Consider the following 20645-nt stretch of genomic DNA (forward strand, 5'->3'; position numbering starts at 1 on the left):
GAATTTTCTAAAATGAAATAAATTACGCACACTTCCATTCTTTTACGAAATTTCGGAAGAAAATCGGTAAAGAAATGAAAATAATGCTGCTATTTGAAGAATTTCTTGCAGACTTTTTTCAGAATTTTCTTTATTTTTCGTACAGAAATTTCTTTACGAGTTCGTGTCAACCCCTTCATATAATTTTCTTTGAAAATTCGTAAAAAAATCGTTACAGATATCAGATACTCCTAACGATTTCCTTAAGATCTCGGGAACTTTGGTTTGCAGGGTAAATTTAAAATTTAAATTGTTTGGAAACGTCAAGAATTTTAAAAGTGACTCTCAGCGGTTCTACCTTACTATATTTTTATCATGCTACGAACTTGTCTATCAATTTGGTTAAATACTTTTTTCATGATTCGAATCGTACTCAAACTGTTTACGAAATTCTTCGCTTTGGGATTTCCAAAATTTCCATAAATATGCAAATCCTAATGAAACTAACGCATATCGGGGCGTGTTTACACAAATATCAAAATAGTAGGATTGAGGCTTTAAAGGGCTGTAGTTTTTTTTATGCGTATTACCATTTGAATAATTGATTAGTTCTAAGCCAATGATTCCTATACGAAATGGGGGCTCGTGTTCGCGTTATCCATAGATTGCGTGACTCATACGTCACAATTTGTAGAATAGGATTTTTTGGCTTATCTGATTTATGTTTGCAAGTGATTTATTAGCCAAATAATATTTTAATGATCTTCGCGCTGAACGTTTGATAGTTTTATTTTTAGAAAACCGTTATAAGTTGTCTCTGGTTATTCGCAAGAAATTTTGAGGGAAGCGACATTTGGCGAATTAAGTTTTGGGCAAAAAAAAAAACACAAAAATCCGAAGCAATCTTTTTAAAATATTGCATGTTCGCAAGAAATCCTCCACATTACGGTCGTGTGGGGTGCCCTCAAACCTGGATAAATAGGATTTTAACTTGCTACGGCATCCAGACCGTAATCGCGCCAATATTACGCGGATCTCTCGAAGCAGCAGAGGCTTTTTTATTGCGATAGGTGGCCGCCAAACTCCGACCGCCGCATCCGCGAGGCTGAGAGTTGGTAAAGGTGAACCTTAGATGAATGTAGTTCTTCTTTATTGACGCTATAGCCGCCTAAGCGATTTTGACCGATTCCAAAACAAAAGGCCAGTCGTTTTTCTTCTGTGCCAAATGACGCCAATTGGAAATGCCAAGTGAAGCTAAGTCCTTCTCCACCAGGTCTTTCCAATGAAGTGAAGGTCTTCCTCTTCCTCTGTTACCAGCATCGCGATCCGCGTTGAATACTTTCAGAGCTGGAACGTTTCTGTCAATTTGAACGACATGGCCTAACCAGCGTAGCCACAGGATTTTAATTCACCGCACTATATCTGTATCATTGTAAAGCAAATACAGCTCATCGTTAAATCATCTGTGGTATTCTTCATCGCCAATGCGTATAGGCCATATGCACCGCGATCTCTAAAGTGATCTATCGTGCGTGACCCTCTGCTCCATATGGGAAGGCTTTTATTGAAGGCTAGCGGTTCTAAGGGCGTTTAGAGCAAAATTTTTAATGAATTAATTCTAGCAGCCTATAAGTCAGCTAGTCTGCGCCTAGAAAGAGCATCAAATCCACCGAAAATGTGTGCTGAAGTTTTTTCGTCCTGCTTGCAAAAGCGACAAACGGTTTTTTCCGAAAGATTAATTTAACTGAGGTGATATCGAAGGTATCGATGTCACGTGTAGTAGTGAGAGTTTTTAGGTCCTCTCTGCCTAAATTAGGTTGTTTCTATGAAGCTCTTTTGAACATTCCCTCCGATACCCGTTGAACATTTTGTTTACCCAGTTGTTCATGCTGTGCTTTATGTGCGTTTTGGTGAGCCCACAAATAAGTTTCGGAGCATAAAATACTGCGGCAGCTCCTTGTTCGGCTGCACAGTCAGCGTACTCGTTGCCATGATGTCTTTGATCCTAATAAAACTGTATTCGTGGCTCCAAGAGCATCTAGGTCATTGAAGCGATCATATACTAACATAAAATTTATTTTGTGGGATTTCAGTGCCAGCACGAATCTCCGTTTGAAATATGGTGGGTTTCGGTTTTTTGACGTTCGGCCCAAGTACGCCAGCTCAAGTTATACCATTATCAAGTTGAGATCCATATGTGTATTAAGCCTCCCTATTGTGTTTGGAATACGTGTTCTCTGCATTTCAGAGAGCTCGATGTGCAATGCATGAATGTGGTTTATTGCCAGTATATACAATGTCGGATCTAGTGGCTGTGCGACATATGTGTTACGTTTTCTAACGGAGAGATTCATGTAGACGGTTTTTAGGCGCAATCATAAAGCATTTCGTTGCAGACCGGACAGCTATGTGCTTCTTTCACTGCATTTTAGTTCAACCCGATTAGAAAAGAAGTCGATTTCTCTGATTTATATTCCTGATCCGCAAATAAGCGTTTTCACATTAAAGATATCTGCTTGCAGTTTGTATGACAGACGATAGGTAAACTTGGTATTCAGATGCTCCACATGAGGACCATAACCGATTGCTGAACTTACTTTTCCGCTATTAGTGTAGTGATTCGCTTCTCAGTCATGCTTTATGAAAATGGTATAGTGTTCATGGTATGGCACACCACCCGATCTACCGCGAAGCGCAGGTTTTTTGGGGTAAGCCAGAATCCTACAAATTGTTTAAAAGACGAGTTCCATAGACCAGTTTAAGGTAAATTAAATAAAGATGCAAGGGGCTAAGAGGGTTAATGTTATATCTGTATACTATACTTAGGAATGTTTGAATTTTTCATTGGGCGTGGTTTTAACCCAGGTGAATGGCTGTCAAATGCTTTTCCCACTTACGTGGACTTCTGCACACGGAACGATCCTGGCTAGGTCATATCGTTCGAATGGACAGAAACTCTCTGAGAGTATTTAACGCGGATCGCGATGCTGGTAACAGAGTACTAGGAAGAGAAAGAATAAGAAGAAGGAATTAGGAATGAAAATTAGCCTTTTAGAAAAGCACTTCCGCAGAAAGAAATACATTTTCTTTAATGGCAAGAAAGCGACCGAAATTGAAAAACTACGTGAGGCAATACAGTTTGATTGATTACAAATTTTTTGCTTGAAAGATACACATAATGGCAAAGGTATGAGCAAAAAACAAATGAACTCATTTACTTATTTAGTAATGCCGAAAAAGAGGATGCAGAAAATTTGTTTCCGTTTTTTTTTTTTTAATTTGTATTTAACGGTGCTCGTAGTTTAAGAAACCTGCATTTTATTTATTTATTTATATTATTGTGCTTAGATGGCAGATAAAATACACAGAAAATAACAGGGAGACTGGGTACTCAAATTTGGCAATTTTTACGTGCGAGCTGAGTTTAGGAGTCTGTTTCTAAACACATACCTCGAAAAGATCTACATATTTACTTATTTTCATATGTATACATATTTGGATTTATGTTCCTTTCTAATTGTAATTTTATGATTCAATAAAGATTTAATAAAAAATGTTAACAACGCTATTAAAAATTTTACTGTTTTAAACATTGGGGTAACTGAACTACAAAAAGTTCAAGGTCGTTGCGAAATTTCATAAGTACATTTCTTAAAAGAAATTTCCATAATTCCTTTGAAACTCACTAAATATTAGCTTTATATAAATGCAGCAACCAATAAATTAGCGGCAGCTATTAGTTCAATTTTGACAGGAATTGCCATTGTACCATATATTTCACCAGACTAAGCTTCTTCGTTTCAACGCCGCACGCCAACTGCATTTTTATGTGACGAAAACAATAGTAGTATAATATTTATTTTTTTTTTTTATAAAAAATGAAAAAGTCTGATGCTGAGCTTTTAACCACATACAACGCGGTGGACAAAACAGTGAATAGCGATTGATTTTTTCACGCCTTTGCATGTCACTGTTCTTACTCCAAATTCGCGGCTACTCTTTATTAATTCTAATTCGAATTCTATTTAGCTACCGGTACAGGTAATTTTGAATGTTGTTGATTCCGTTTTATTCTTGTTTCTGTAGCGAATTTGTTTTTTCCATTTTTTGCAAATTTGGGTTTTACGCGCATATTTACATACAAATATTTTTGTTTTAAATTCCGAGCATGTCATTGGGTTTTTTAGGTGCATACTTTTAGTTACAACGTGTGTGTACGTTTGCAAAAGTAATTATTTTAACGTGCGCTTTTCGTTGCTAGAATTTATCAAATTTTATACATATATCCGCTAAGTGGTTGGGGTTTCTTGGTATCCTCACAACGATAGTTCCAAACAGCGTTTGTTCGCCCGAACGAGAAACTGTTTGAAAGAATCCTGATTCCAAGTTACAGCTAAAATTGATCTCCACGATCTGATAAATGACTCAATAGAACAGCAGCCTATACAGTAAGAAGCTAGATGAGAAGGATGTACAAGAAGGCACGTGGTGTTTTAATTAAAATAAGGAACGAGAGTCCAACTAGTTTAGACCGTTGACGTCGCAACCGCTTGTCGGCTTAGGTCAAAAAACTTTGCAAATAGTACCTCTCCTTTACGACTTTCCATCAGCAAAGTTTATATAAATAATATGCCATTTTACTCTTGATTCTTCTGTACGTAGACAACCTGTGGGCATAGGTTCAATCATTTTTATGCTAGTAACAAACGCCTCGAATTTTCAACAAACTCTTCAATTATTATTTTTTCTATCATTTACAGTCTTTTTTTAGTCCAGAAAGTCTTTCCTCTCCTCATTGTTGTTCTTCTGCGTAAGTAGTTACAGTTGCAATGGCCCCGTTATCCAGGGTGTCATGCGCCACCGCGCGCATTGGATGGTTTGCAGTCAAGAGGCTTTCCGACTGTATTTTAACGACACCTCTCAGATACCTGTCCGCCTCTCGGAGTAACGGTGGACTTAAAGCAGCACGCGGCTCTGCTGTGGCAACCGTTCTTTCCCCTTGCTTTTAATATTCGGTCACCGTACGGTTTCGGCTCAGAAGGCCATCAAAGAAACAGCGAGAAAACTGAATTTTAATACGGAAGCTTCGGATCCCTGCATGGGTAAAAAAGGCGCGGACGGACACGGCGTTAAAAATAGTCAAAATAAAACTTCGGCATTCGCTGGATCGGTCCCGAAGTAGCCTTCACACCCTTTTAAAATTGATATTGCGTCCAGCGTTGGTCGCTGCAAACCCTTGCCTGTGACGCTAACGGAGCCTACACGGCCGATAGATCTCTCGTGGCAGGCGTTTTCATCAAGAACGGTTATAAGCATACCCCTTGAACGAATCTCTAACGCAGCTCCGGATGGGGATGCTACTGGAACCCGGGAGCACTGCACGGGCAATAGTAGTATCAACCACAAGCCTCCTGTGCCTTCTCCTTCCTGGGCCTTCTCTCTGAAAGCTGGGAACGGACTCAGGAGAAGAATGCCTTACATAACCAAGAACCTACTCCCTCAGGCTCCAGGGAACTGGCCCCCAAAAGGTAGCTATCGGCAGACGATGCCGACGGCCCATCGAAGGGGCCTAAAACCTCCAGCAATAGCAGCCAGCCAAAAGAATCCTGGTACCGCTACTGCATGGTTTTAATCTAAGTGACGGGTTTTTCTAGAATCTTTTTTCCCACCCAGAAAGCACAAAATGTATTAGTCATTCAATGCTCCAATCGATGATCTCACATTCATAACTTATAATCACATAAAAGGATCATACACTGAATATTTAAATTTGCTTGCGTAAATCAGATTTGCATTTCTTCTAAGAACATCAACGCGTTTTGCTTGGTTCTTTTTCAGACGCTTTCCATTTTTCCCACAGCGAATATCCTTAAATGGCCAACAGCAACAGTGCGTGCGTCACTAAAAAGGAATTTTAACCGCTTCACCAGTACGGTGCGATATATTTAGAATCAGTTGCCCACTCATGCAAAAGTTTCAAAATCACGTGCACGTGGGAGTGCATTCCCAAAAGGGGACATACATATGTATGTACGTAAAATTGAATGCGTCATTGACAGCACTTGCTGGTAGAGCTGTCTTCATGATGTCTTTATATGTGCCTTGCGGCTAGTTTGATGGGCCTCCTATGAACTGTTTGTTAGTCAAATAAAGTTGCCTTTTAAAAATCAATTAAAGTAAACGCCTGTGCGTAACGCATTGCTTGATTTGAGCGAAGATAATAAGCACCTCGAATGATAATGTTAATTATGATCTTTATGATGATGATGATGATGATGATGATGATAGGGTGTACTAAAATGCTAATTATCGATGTTGATGATGACGTTGACTGCGGTTTTTCAGTTCCGTCATGAGCAGTAGCAGTCTTGCAAATCACACAACAACAATAGATACACTTGTGCGTATACGCGTGCGCGGCATATCCAATTAATTGAGAACGCATTGAAGATTTCTGTTGCTGTCATTAAACTTAATTTTATTGCGTGTTGTCGCTGCTTCAACGGCAATGCAAATCAATGCGCTTTGCTGCAATTTTGCCAGCCAATCGTGAATGACAGTAACGAAACGGAAAGTGATTAATTGTCGGTTTTTTGAATTATTGCGGGCACTTGCAGCAATGCATCTCTTTAATCGTGCGACACGCTATTGGTTTTTTTGTGGCTTCATTCTTCTATGTATAAATACATACATACATATGTATACATGTCTGCGGTTCAGTGAGCATGACAACTTATACGCGTCTTATTGCACTTGCTGCATTTTAATGGCGATGAATGGTCAGAAGGCGCTGGGTGCTGCACTTCCTCAGCCGGTGGCGCTTTGAATTCCATACGGCTTACTAAGTAGCGGTGGCCATGGCGGTCAGTGCCAGCCAGACAGTGGTGTTAAAGCTGCTGCTAAAAGTGCATATGAACGTACATAGATTTTTGCATATTTGTATACTAATTCGTCTGGCATTACACGTGTTATCGATAATTTGAAAGGCAATTATTCATTGTCTTATTGGGAGAACCCACAATGCAAATTTCTATATCCACATTACTACTCATATCCAACACCGAAAGGCTAATAACCGTTTATCGAGAATCGTAGATCTTAACATTTTTGACAATTATATAGTACATTCGTATGTGTGTACATATGTAGATACACTAACGCACATAAATTCAAAAAGTAGTGTCTTTTCTCATAGACGTCGTGAGCTACTTTATATGCCACACATGCGGTCATAGCAATAAACTTTGCAGTTATGATTTTTGATATTCAAAATAGTTACGCGTACATATATTTAGTATTCGTTCCTTTGCCTACTTATAATTTGAGTAAGGGTTTTTATGCAACAATTTCCTTCTTTTAAGCCAATTTCTGCAATATATTGGATTTTCGGGTTAAGCTTTGCATGTAAAACACGTTAGTCCCAACGAAGCAATTAGAAGTGATAAAACGAAATTCTTAATCGCACGTAATACCGCAATATTGTGACTAAAAAATATTAACAAGTAGCCCGGGGTTGACGATAGGCCAACTGACAGCATTCTGGATGTGTAACTAGTTCCTAGACAGACGCTTAGAGTAGTCTCAGTAAATGCTTAATTAGTTTGGAACTCACAAGTTACCTGATAACGAAGGTTTAGCTAAGTGTAATGAATCTCAGTTGATGTCTACCTCCGAGAGTTTCTCGCAAGAGCATAGCTGGTACGAAAGTGCTGCAATCAATCAACCTTGTAATCCTTAAAATCAGTTCAACCAGTTTTGAGCTATTCGGTTGGTTTGATTAACCTTTGGATGTTGTATGTTATACCAAAACCCAGAATACCATGCGTACAAGGAAACCACATATTTTACAATTTCAGTTGCATAAAGGTTTTAAGTCTTGTAAAAAAAATTTGCAAACATAATTTCCCAAAATTTTTATTTTTAAACATTCATGTTTCTGGCATATCTGTAGCATGTCATCGCTTCTAGCAAACGGTCTGCCGTCAACCTTAGGTTGTTTCGCATGGGTTCATGGGTTCATATTGGAGAGAACGAAAAATATGCCTGGACTTTCGACCAGCGTTTTCTGAACGAACTAAAAACCTATCTGTTTAGTAGATGCCTACAAATATCTCCTCTTCTTCTTCTTTATTTATTGGCGCTGTAACCGCCCAAGCGATTTTGGCCGAGTCCAAAACAGCACGTCAGTCATTTCTCTTCTGTGCTAACGGACGCCAATTGGAAATGCCAAGTGAATCCAAGTACTTCTCCACCTGGTCTTTCCAAAGCAGAGGAGGCCTTTACCTGTTACCAGCATCGCGGCCCGCGTTGAATATTTTTAGAGCAGGAGCGTTTCTGTCCATTCGAACGACAGGGCCAAGCCAGCGGAGCCGCTGAATTTTAATTCGCTGCACTATGTCTATATCGTTGTAAAACTCATACAGCTCATAGTTAAATTGTCTGCGATATTCGCCGCAGAATCTTTCTCTCGCAAACTCCAAGATCCGCCTCATCAGATGCTTTCATTATCCATGCATTTTTCGCCATACAACGTATGTTCGAATTTTTTTTTTATATGGAAGAGAATGCCAGCACCGCCAACGTGAAACTTGCTCTTTATTACACTGAAATTGAATGGGCTATACCAAACATTTTGTTCAAAATTCTAAATAAAAAATTTGAAATTTAGGTGAAAATTTATTGCGTTGTACAACTATGCAGACTTTTATAATAAGATATTTAAAATTTAATAAACCAAAGAACCATAGAAATACAGCGGCTCCGCTGGCTTGGTCATGTCGTTCGAATGGACACCGACGCTCCAGCTCTGAAAGTATTCAACTCGGAACCCGCTGGTGGTAGCAGAGGAAGAGGGAGGCCCCCACTGCGATGGAAAGATCAGGTGGAGAAGGACTTGGCTTCACTTGGCGTTTCCAATTGGCCTCAGTTGGCACAGAGGAGAAACGACTGCCGTGCTTTGCTGAACTCGGCCAAAATCGCTTAGGCGGTTGCAGCGCCAAAAAAAGAAGAAGAGAAAAAAGAAATATAGCCCAAAAGTTGTTAAACTAAGGCGAGTCTATTATTATACCTGCCGCCCTGTGCATTAGGGTGGTTCAAAAATGCATGTGAAAAAGTAAAGTTGGATTTTTTATGCTCTCAACCCCTAGGATTGTTCTATACCGAAAAAATATTCCCATATTTTTTTATTTTGAAATACAAAATGAAATGAAATGGATAGAATTCTTATAAATCATTATTTCTCTATCGGAAAACCCTGTTTTTCTGCAAGAGATTCCCAATAATAATAACCAATTAATAACCATTTTTTTACCGCAACTATAATTTGTAGGTCCGCCAAAAACCCACAAAACCCCAAAAAATGCAATGAGGAAACCAATTAAAAATCGTTAGTATTAAAAAATGGTTAAATGAACAATTGAGTATTACTATTGAAAGTCTGCTGAAGAGAACCAGAGTTTTCCTATCGAAAAATATTGCTTTTCAAGAATTCTATACCATTTCTGGGATAAGTTGTTTTTCTCCATATAAAAAAACACGGGGAAAACTATGAGCGCTTTGAGCGACCTCTAAATATTTTTTGATTTCAAAATAAAAAAATTGGGTATACTCTTTTTGATATAGAACAATCTTTGGGGGTGAGAGCATTACAATTACGACTTTACTGTTTTTGGTCCACCCTAATGTACATACATACTCGCATGTCGACCGCCACACGTACATAAGTAGCTAAAATTTGGATGAAATGTTCATTATTTTTCGCTGCACAATTATTACCTATGTTTCGGTTGTCAATTCGACACCAACATTTTTTGGACTCGCCTAGAATACTAAATTTTTTTATGCCGATGTAGTTTTGGTTTATACGCTTTATTTGCTACTACTTATTCGCATGCCGATACTACGATTTGAGGATTATGGTTTTTTTGTTGTTGTTTGCTGTTTACCATGCTTAAAACTTTTATGATCGAATTTAATACTAACATTGAATTTCAATAATTTTTGGACAACTAGTGTCGTGGATATTACCTATAGGATAATATTTTATGATACATACTGTATAATTTTAGCACAAAAATCGGTAGACTAATAACACCGTATGACAGTAAATTTTACACCCAAAAATTTTTATATATTCGTGAAACCATGGGCCAAATATAGTAAAATTGCGTTTTTTATTTTTCTATCTGACGTCAGGAATTTTTTTAAAGGTCTTTGAAATTTGAAGGATATAATTACTTCAAAAATTTATTAAAAAAATTCCGTGCACTGTAGAAAAACAGTATGACTATCAAATCAATGAAAAACTTCTGTAGAATAAAGGCTGATTAAATTTTTTTTATTGCATAAGGACGATTAGGTATTGAAAATGTCCTTTTAACATTTTACCATTGAATATTCCTGAAATTTTACAATAATTATTTTCGGAAAAATTATATGTTAAAGACAAATATGCACTCGACCACATCCTCGACTTCCGTCCATCTAACTTTATTCGTAGAAGAAAAAAATAAAACTAATTAAGAGCACATTTTTAATACCTATTCGTCCTTCGGAACAAGTAACATTATTTTTTTTTTAACCACAGAATTTTCTCTTTCATTCGTCACCCATCATGCTTTTCTACGTGGGAATGAATTTTTAAAATAATTTTTGGAATTAAACATATCTTTGAAACCACAAAGCCCTTAAATAAATCCCGCCGTCAGAGAGAAAAACTAACAACGCAGTTTTACTATATTTGGCCCACAGTATCGTGAGCATATTGATTGCTTCATGTCTTTCGATTTTTTTTTGTCGCACGGTGTAATAAATAAGTGTGATACGATTTTAGAACTTTATACAGAGTTAACAAAATGTCAACAAAGGGGTACAATAAAGTGCAAGTTTCAAATATCTGTAAAATAGCGGTGATTTTTGACAATCTTTTTGGTGATGGTGCTGCGCATTTTCTCTCATACAAAGTATGCTCGACAAAATTTTTATATGGAATAAAATGCGCAGCATCGTCTATAAAAAATAAAAAAAAAATTCAAAACAAAAAAAAAAAATTCACTTAAATCTGGCTCTTTATTGCACCATAATTGAATGGGCTACAAAACTGCATATCCGAAATTTTTCTAAAAATATTATTAACTTATTCACTGCAGGTCATTAGGATGGCACACTCCTATGTAGACCTTTTTTAAAGAACTGTTTCCAGCTCTCAAGAAAAACGAAAAAATCATATAAAATGCTGCCCAAGCAAAGGGAAAAGAAATTTTCTTTTAAGTTTTATGTTGTAAAAAATTTTAAAATTGCATTTACCCGTAGAATATGCTAGATTTTTACAAAAAATTTATATTAGATAAACAAAAACTGAAATATAGCCACACGGACCTGTTTACAAATAAGCACAAATACCTAGTATGTGCGAAATAATACCAGTGCGACACTTTGACCAGTTTTGACTATTCTTCTTTACATTGAATAATTTGTATTAATTTTATATATTGACCCTAATTTTAATTTTTAGGTGATTTTGTTTTTCACTTTTCGAATCTATGAGTATTTATGATTGTGCCAAAAATTTATGAAAGTGCCAAAAATGGCACTATTGTGCCTACTTTTCCATCACTGATATAAGCAAGATTCAGTGTTTTGACGGGGAATATTAGCTAAGTTATTTCCTTTTTTGGGTCTATATACGAATTCACGAACGAAAGCTCCGGGGGCCAAAATGAACTACTAAGTGCGCATTAAAATTTTCTAAATTTACGTAAATTTTAAATGAAGAAATATTATTATATATTTATATTATATATATATTTCGTATTTAAAATTAAATTTTCTGATGCTTAAGTTGACAGTTCTAATTCTTGATGAGATATAAAACTTTATAACGTCTTCGGAAGTATCTCTCGAAAATCTAGAGACAAAGATTGACTTCTTTGGCGGAACCACAACTAGTTTCCTTGTATCAGACTGAAGCACCGGCGGAAGGGGTTGAGTTATTGCGTTACTCTAGTGGCCGATTTTGTATGACGCGCTCTAGTAGCTTGCTGGTCCTGGTCTTGGGAGCAGCACCAGTTTTTGCTTTTTATACACTTTAGGCAACATTGCTCCGAAAATGCCATCTGGACCGGAAGCTTTGCGATCTTCAACCACTGCTATATGTAGAAAAATATTCAGATCAATGGAGGATAGGAAGTGGGCCTAGGAAATCAGAAATCATTATATAATATAAAAAGGTTTAAGCTAAACCCAATTTAGTTCGCGCATGAGAGAGTTAAACACTTTAACTTAAGCTAAGCTACGCCAAAGCAGAGTTTTTGCCTTTGTGTTTCGATTTGTGCATTTTCCGCAATTAATTTCTCCAGTGTCTGGTAATTTTTTCACAATCAAATTGAATTTTTAAAATGTCATTTCAACTTTTGCGCTGCGGTCTGCTGTGCTATGACAACACAATTGCAACGATATGGCAATAATGTTTAAGCGCGCACACGCTCACACATTTTTGATATAAGCACTCTCGTATCCATCCACTGTTGCAGCAATAAAACAGCGAGTACTGAGTGTAATAAATTAACAAAATAAAATAAAAATAAATTGTGCAGGCATGAGGCAAGTTAACCGCATTAATTGTGGCACAACTGTTGCAGCTGTAATGAAAAATGACTACAAGGATATGTAGACAAGTATTTATGTGTACATATGTATGTTTGTATGTGAATAAGCACAAAAGTTGACGAAGTAGTAGGAAGCGTCATGCGGAAAAGCTCTCCTTTCTTACGCTACCAAAAATACAGAAGGTAACTTGAAATTTTTTGTAACACTCCCTGGTACCTGTTTTATAATATTTTATTCATTATCCTCTTTCCCTTTGCCGCTTCCGTCAAGGCAATTAATACGAAATTTAATATTTTCAATTGTTCCAAGGCGTTACAAAAACTCTCTCTGAGCAAGAAAAAACCAGAAAAATATTTTTAAAACATGTAGCATACTTCAAGGCGCGTAAATCATGCAGTCAGCTGTTGATGCCACACAGCCATACCATAACTATGTGCACGTGTATATGTATGTAGCTCTTGCTTGCTAGTCACTTTATAATTGCAACGCGTGGGCATTGGTGAATGTGTACTGTGTAGAATGCTGCTGTGAGCTGAAGAGCAGGCAACGTTCGCCGCACAAGTGCACTTGGCAGTCTCAAATGGCCGCACCAAGTTGCAATGATTAAGTGTGCGTTCGTGTCCAGTGCGGCAAGGACATGTGACACCTACACTTGACGCCAAAGTGAGGGCTACATACCGTAGATACTAGTGCAAGCGGGAAGAGGGTGCGATGAGTGGTTCTGGTAACATCATGACTGCTGACGGTAAAGGCGTTGACTACTGGTCGCCTTTGTGTGGTCTATAGTTGCATTTATATATGGGTCAATCTATGTGAAATCGACCATTTTTCCAGCTCTTAAGAAAGCGGTCATGAAAAAAATTAGCATTAGTTTAGATTTTGCTTCACATTTTCTTAAGTTACATTTCTATTGCACTGGTACAAATGGTTGTGCGAAGTTATGCGAAGTATGCATAATCAGATCTATAGCTATTTCTTGTGCGTAATTTTATATGGAGTTTTTGCTTTTCTTGAGTGCTGGATACTGAGCTTTACAAAAGTTCATCTAAAGAAAAAAATATTCAATTTCTTTTTTTGAAATTTAGAAACACTCAAAATTTCACAATTTCCCGGAATTCTCAAATTTATTTTTTTTTTTTATTCAGCCTTATCATAAGTTTCATTTTCCCCGAACCGGTTCACTTTTCACTATTGGTTTCCATGGTTTTACTATGGGCGGCTGACAAATTTTCGGGTGAATTTTTTTTTCAGGCGAAACTCAGGATTTTTGGTTTAATTTTTTTAATACAATACCTCCAACTGATGTTAAAAAAAATAAAAATTTTAAGGTGTTTTTTAAGACATGAATTTCTGAATTTTGAAAACAAAAAAAAACATCTTTTTCAAGAACCATTTTTTTCAAAGTAAATAATGTTATGTAAACAATTTTTATTTTAAGAAGGTGGTTTTTTTAAGATATGAATTTCTGAACTTTGAAAAAAAACATTTTTTTAAATTAAATTTAGTTATGTTAACTAATTTTAATTTAACTTAAATTTATTTTTAGTTTAGAGCTTGGCAGACATTTTATATCTTTAAATAAAAAATCTCATTGAGAAATTTCACGATCTTCTAACGTCAGTAAAAGTCATTGTAAAAAAAAATATTAGTAATAAAAACTCTCTGTTTCGCAAACTCTATGTAATTCTAATTTCTAAGATTTCTAATTGGTGAGCGTTTACTGTATATTGCTTTTATAGCTAAAATAGTCTTTGATATATTCAAAAAATAAACTTCCGAAATTCGAGAAATTGTGAAATGTGGAACTTTCGAAAATGTTTTAATTTATTTATTTTTGCAGTACATTGGTCGATTTGGCCTGGATTGACCCAAATTTTTTTATATTTTTTTTTTGTCTTTGATTTTCTTTTATTTTTGGACAACCCAGTTCTATCTTCTCTGAAAAAGTGGCTAGCTTTTATTTATTTTCAGTCAATTTTTTTTCTTCTGCCTGCCTACCGCTTTCTGCAACTTTTGCATAAGTGGCAACAGTTGTTCTGGTTGCTCTTTCCATTTTGTTGCATATTGTTTAAATGTTGCAAACTACTTGTTATTTCCTTATTCTTTCATGCACCGCGTGTAATTGTATATTTTATTTATTTATCTACTCTTTTCGCACAAACTTTTTCTTTAAATAGTTTTATGTCTTCTAAAAAACAAGCAGCAGTTGGTTGAACGTCCGCACTACTTTGTTGCTTTTCAACTTCTTGCCGCTAAACGCACTTCCGACATTTGTCTTGTGCCATTTTCCACCTCCGCTGCAACATTTTTGTAAAACATGCCAACCAGCTGTTTGGGTTTTAGCGCTACAAAATTTAGTTTCACACCATTGTTAGACAAAGAAAATGAGCGGCCTGCATGAAAGGGCACTCCCCCGCATCCGCGCACTCCACCAGCGCCACTAAGTTTTTCAACTATTTAGCTGCAGTTCTTTAAGAGCAATTCACATTTTTGCATTCATACATAAACTCTATACTCCTTTCTCCTTTTTTACTCTCCCTTGTTTTTCTGCACTCCCCTAATGAGCAGTGACTTCTTGAGTGGTTAGTTGGTTCCTTTAGGAATACAAGCATCTACTGTTAACGCCTTGGCCTGCGCACTTTTATGGGTTCATATTTCGTTTAAAATTAGTGAGTTCATTCTTTTCATTGCTATTGCTGGTCCTTGTCCTTGTCATTGTGTTGTAACCCTGCTCTCAGCGGTTAGTCTTCTCTTCGGCGCTGGTTAGTCTTTGTCTTGTTGGTGCACACTGCATATGCGTGTTTGTGTTTTATAATTTAGTTAGAGTGTAAGGACGGCAAGTCCTGTTGCGGTCGGCATGTAATACAGTCTTGTGCAGAAAAATATAAATATTATGTATTTAAGAAGAGACACATAATTTTGTTAAAATAAAATTTCCTGAAATAAGTTACTTTGTGGGATAAGAATTCGGTGCAGACTTCTGCCTGGATCTGCCTAGTAATTTCCTACAATTGTTGGTTGGAAATTGATTGCTTAGAATCCGATTATCAATGTTTGGCTAGAACGTGACTAACTCGGACTTAATCCGGATCAACTGTAGTTAATTCCCGAGTTGATCCGGATCAACGCTGCCGTCTGTTTACGCTTTTAGAGTTATGTTATGAATTGTGCTGATTTAGACCCTTACTTGCTAGAACACCTCCTTTGGGGCGTTTGAGATACGATGTGAAAAGTTGGACAATGATTAGCGAGAAATCGCTTTAGCTTCTCCTCTATTCGTATTCATTATACAAGACAGGCGGTATCGCTTTGAGTGACTTGCTGGATAAGCGTCACCTCGACTGGCCGATAAATTCTTTCAGCCCCTATAAGTGAGTAGGACCAGGCGGAATTATATCCGCCCACTTGCCAAATACCTCTCCGCTGTAAGGAGGTATACCTCCAGCGCTTGCAGGGTCATTAGCGTGACTTTTATTTCGAAAGCCGGCAAAAACTCACACCATCAGCCTATCTGCGTTTTTCCTTAAGACTCCAAAGAGACTGATTGATGAGCCTACTCGAAATAGGATAATGTTTAACGTTGTAGATAAAAAGCCTCGACACCGTAGGTAAGGCTGCTAGAGAATGGATGGGGTGGGACTTAGGCATAAACGACTGGACTGTACTTATTGATTTTACATAAAATTAACAAAGGGTAAGAAATAATCTCAAAACGTAAAATAAATAAAAAAAATATGCTTTTATTTTCCTCTCTACTGTACTCATTACAATTTACCAACGCCATTAAAATGTAATTTCGGCTGCAATTTTGGCTTGCATAAATCTCCAAAGGGAGTTAAACTACTCAGCTTGCTATAGAAGTGAACAACTTGTACGAAAACTTTGTCAACTCAGGCTAACCAAAGGCACGTAAACCAAAGCAAGTTTGCATGCACTTGAGTTTAATAAAAAGGGATATATGCAAGTGTGTGTAGGAAGTTCAAGGAAACTAAAAAACAATGCTTGGTTAAGTTGAAGAGTGCGACAAACAAATTCAGTGTTATGCAAAAATTGTGTAGTTAAGTGATAAAAAACATTTTTTTTTAGAATTATACGTATTACCTAATTTAGACAAAACCATTTTATTATTATTATATTTATTTAAGAATGATTTGCCAAAATTGTGTAACCGATAAAAAATATTTTTTTAGTTAGAAAAATATTACATATATATGTAAGTATTTAAATTTAGGAAAAAATATTTTTTAATAATAAAAAAAAATATTTTTAATGTTTGCCTATTTAATAAATATATTGAAAAATATTTTTTTTAACAAAAAAAAAATAATTTTTTTCCTAAAAAAAAATTTTTTTCTATTTAAAAAATAATTTTCTAAATTTAGAAAAATATTTTTATCAACCACGCAGTTCTGTTAAAGACAAGTTTTCAAAAATAAATTTTAAGGTCGCGCGAATTCATCTTAAAATAGCAAACAATTTTCAATGCAAAAATCAAACAAAGCACTTGGTTGATAATGGAATATGAAAAGGCCGAACAATTTGTGCAACATGCACGCCGGCGCAAACGCATTTGCATATTATAAGCGTGTGAAGTGGTGCTCGTCGAGCGGAGTGCATTTCGGAGCCTCATACATAAGTACATATGTAGTAGTAAAACAGGCATCATTGTGAATCAATGAATGGCTCACTGACTGACTAACTGGCGAACGCCTTGATGCAGCAAAGTGGCCCAATAATGGTGATTACTGTGTCTCGCCAATGATGATAACAGCAATGATGATGATGATGATGATGATGATGACGAGGTTGATTGCGCAACAGTAGCATATGTAAACGCTTGATTTGCAAGTTGCGCATACGACCCGTCGGCCCCCAAAAGGCACGCAAAGGCACAGCGCAGCAGCACAACAGGGAGCAGTCGCACAAACAAATACACACACACACACACAGTTGTATTGCCTTCATAATGGCAGTGCGCATTCATTTTGCTAATTACTGCAGTCACCCTCATACAACGCATAAGTACTCGCTCCTGGCCTCTGCCCTCCGATTCCTACTACCTACCATTTTACATATGCACTCCTGTACTCCTGCACTCCTGCATCCCTAATTGCTTCCGCCTCAGCCATTTAACCATCGATTTGCATTTTGCATTTTCATTTGCAATCTGTATTGGCTCATTGACTGCTACTGCTGGTGCTGGTCTTTATGCTTTTTGCTGCTTGCTGCCTTTTCACAGTTCTGAGTGCGTTCCCTAGCGCACTTCAGTCTTAAATTGAATTCTTCTTCACTTACTTATGTATATGCACGTCACTCTTTTTCACAAGGGAGTATGTACTTTTGTGTGTGTATTTATGTGGCTGTAAAGGGGTTAAAGTGTTGCTTTCCTCGTACTCGAACGTAAATATCGACAGCAGTCATTTATGTAGAGTAGTAGAAATCAATGTGAAAATTGATTAGAAATTGTTTGCTTTGCACTTCAATTGTTAAGTGCGTACAGCGAGAATTTAATATCATTAAAAGTGGATGATGTTAATTTACCATAGACAGGGTAAGGGGCAGTAGGCAGGAGGGCGCAATAAAGAAATGAAGCAACAGTATGCAGATTTAACACTTCTTTAAAGGAAAAAATGCAGCAATTTTTAGCAAAATGCTGCATATTTTAAAGGATGGAATGGAATAGAATTGTGGGTGGCCGGAAACAGTATTTGTATTGTACTTAAAAGGCCAAAAGACAGGATTTGGAGAAAGGGATATATAGGCGCGGCCGTTTCAGGAAACAGTTGGTTATTTTTTAGGTGTGAATAGTGCACCAACGGTGCTCGGCTTGCCTTCATCTGCGCCGCCAGGCTCGGATTTGAACAGAGGCCAAACCCCTGAATCCAGGGTGTTATGCGTTCGACCGTGCCTATTTTAAAATTTGCAGTCAGGGGGTCTAAAACATCAGAAGTATTATAACAGAGCCTTCCTGACACCAGGCCGGATCGGGACCTAACGGTGGAATTACCATGGCAAGGGGCGCTACAGTTGGGGGCAGTTGGATTGTTTGCTTCCCGCCAATATTTTTGACCACTGGCTCCGCCTCGTCGAGTAGGTGGTCGTACGGCCAACATGAATGAATTAAAAAACAAAAATAACAAGGAAGAGAAGAGGAAAGAGAAGGAGAAGGATGACAGGGAGAGTGAGTCGCTCGCAAGAGTCGCCATGGGGGGCGTCGATAAGGGCGCATCGAATGTCGGTTCTGTTAGAGAGAGGGAGCTGTTAGGAATAGAGAGGAGGGAAAAGCCCTATCGAAGAACATAGCAGCCCTTAATATAATTCAATACCAGGGAGCGGTAGTGGACCCTACAGACCGGGAAGCTGAGCGCCTTATATGGGCTAGAGAATCTGTAGAAAATGGTTCGACAGCCAAACATTTGCATTAAGCGACCCGGATGAAGCGGAAGAGGTCGGCGGAGGGGGAGAAATCCACCACGAAACGACGCTGTCGACATCCAATGCTACAAGGCCGGAAAATGACGGCATATCGGTGTCGCTTCAAGCTCCTGGGCTAGCAAGCAACGGGCAGTGCCTAAGAGCTGCGAAGAAGGCGAACGAGGATCGACACAACGACGCCGCCCCGGCGTCGAACTCCGAGGCGGTAAGGCAAAGGAGCGATGGTTGTCGGCTCCCTGGCGCAACACTGAGCGAGGTAGGCAGGCAGTATCTGACGGTGGTGCTTATGGACCACAGCGAGCCCTATGGGCAGATGACCACCGAAATGTGAAAATCTGTCGATAGGGAACTTCCCAGGCAGATGATCAAGGAGATCTATGAGGAGCCATGAACGAAAGAAGAGACAAGTGGACCATATACACTGTGAGTGTCCTCCTATTACCAGACTGCGATTCAGTCTCCTGGGATGTAACTTGGAAGCCGCTGCAAATATAGGATACAAGAAGGTTTTATAGTTTGCCAAGAGGACTGCGATGTTCCTCAGCATTGCTCCTGGCGCTCAGAGATTAACTGTAAAAGGGTCGTAGCTTAACTGATAACGCTTTGGGTCGTATTGGTCTCTGCGAAGCCACGCAGTTGCTAGCCAGCTTACCTAACCTAGCCTATTCCCTACAAAGAGATTGAAATATATCACAGATTTCCCAAAACAATAATTCTAGTCCTCTGGTTGCCCTATTAATCATGTATTTATTTGATTCTGTGTTTTTCGAACCGGTGACAGGAATCATTCTTCGGACTCCCGGCTTAGCCGATTAGCCTCAGTTAATAAGTAATTTTTTAGTCGTAGAGGCTATATTCACGTCACATAAAGAAGATATTATCTGCCGAAACCGCTTTTTACTTTTATTTCGAAGCGGATGTAAAACCAGATCTGGGAGCCGTTTTAGCTGAAGTTTCATTGCGAGCCTCTGGCTGTAAGAGCTTGTATGCAGCCGGTATATCTGATGAACAGATGATAGACATCAGTTTATTCTGCAAATGAATAACTTTATTTTTAGTGATCCAAAGCTTTTTTCGCCTTGGTCACCGGATCACGTGCACAGCCTGATCACCGGATTCATAGAGCTCGAATGCACATTTTTCTATTTGATAATCAACCCCATCATCTGACATATCGTCGGTGATACTGCAAAACGTTCTATGTCACTTATTACCTCTGGTGCTTAATCGATCTGTTATCTGTATCTGAGCGCTTCTGGCAATCGTTCACCTTCATCAGCCAAAGGTAGACAGTTTTGCCATGCATTTATTAGGGTGTAACGATTTACAGATGCATTCCGGTGCGAGTAAGAGACCATCTATGTGCCGAGGGTACTAATAAACATAGACCGTTTTGCAGTATCACCGTCGATATGCCAAATTTTTCAACACACGACGTTTTATACTGAAAAAGATTTATAAAAAAAAACTTTAACAAAAATAAATATATGGGTACTAAATTTCGAAGATATGCATTCTTTACTTCTTCCTTGTCTGTTTGGAAAAGTGCATGCAATATAGTATTGTATTATTTTTTGTTTTGTTTAAACTCAACAAAAAGCCTCAATCACCACCGTAACGAATAA

This window comes from Rhagoletis zephyria, unplaced genomic scaffold (genome assembly GCF_001687245.7).
Source record: "Rhagoletis zephyria isolate East Lansing unplaced genomic scaffold, Rhagoletis_zephyria_1.1 Rzeph_scaffold_00122, whole genome shotgun sequence".
Classification (NCBI taxonomy): domain Eukaryota; kingdom Metazoa; phylum Arthropoda; class Insecta; order Diptera; family Tephritidae; genus Rhagoletis; species Rhagoletis zephyria.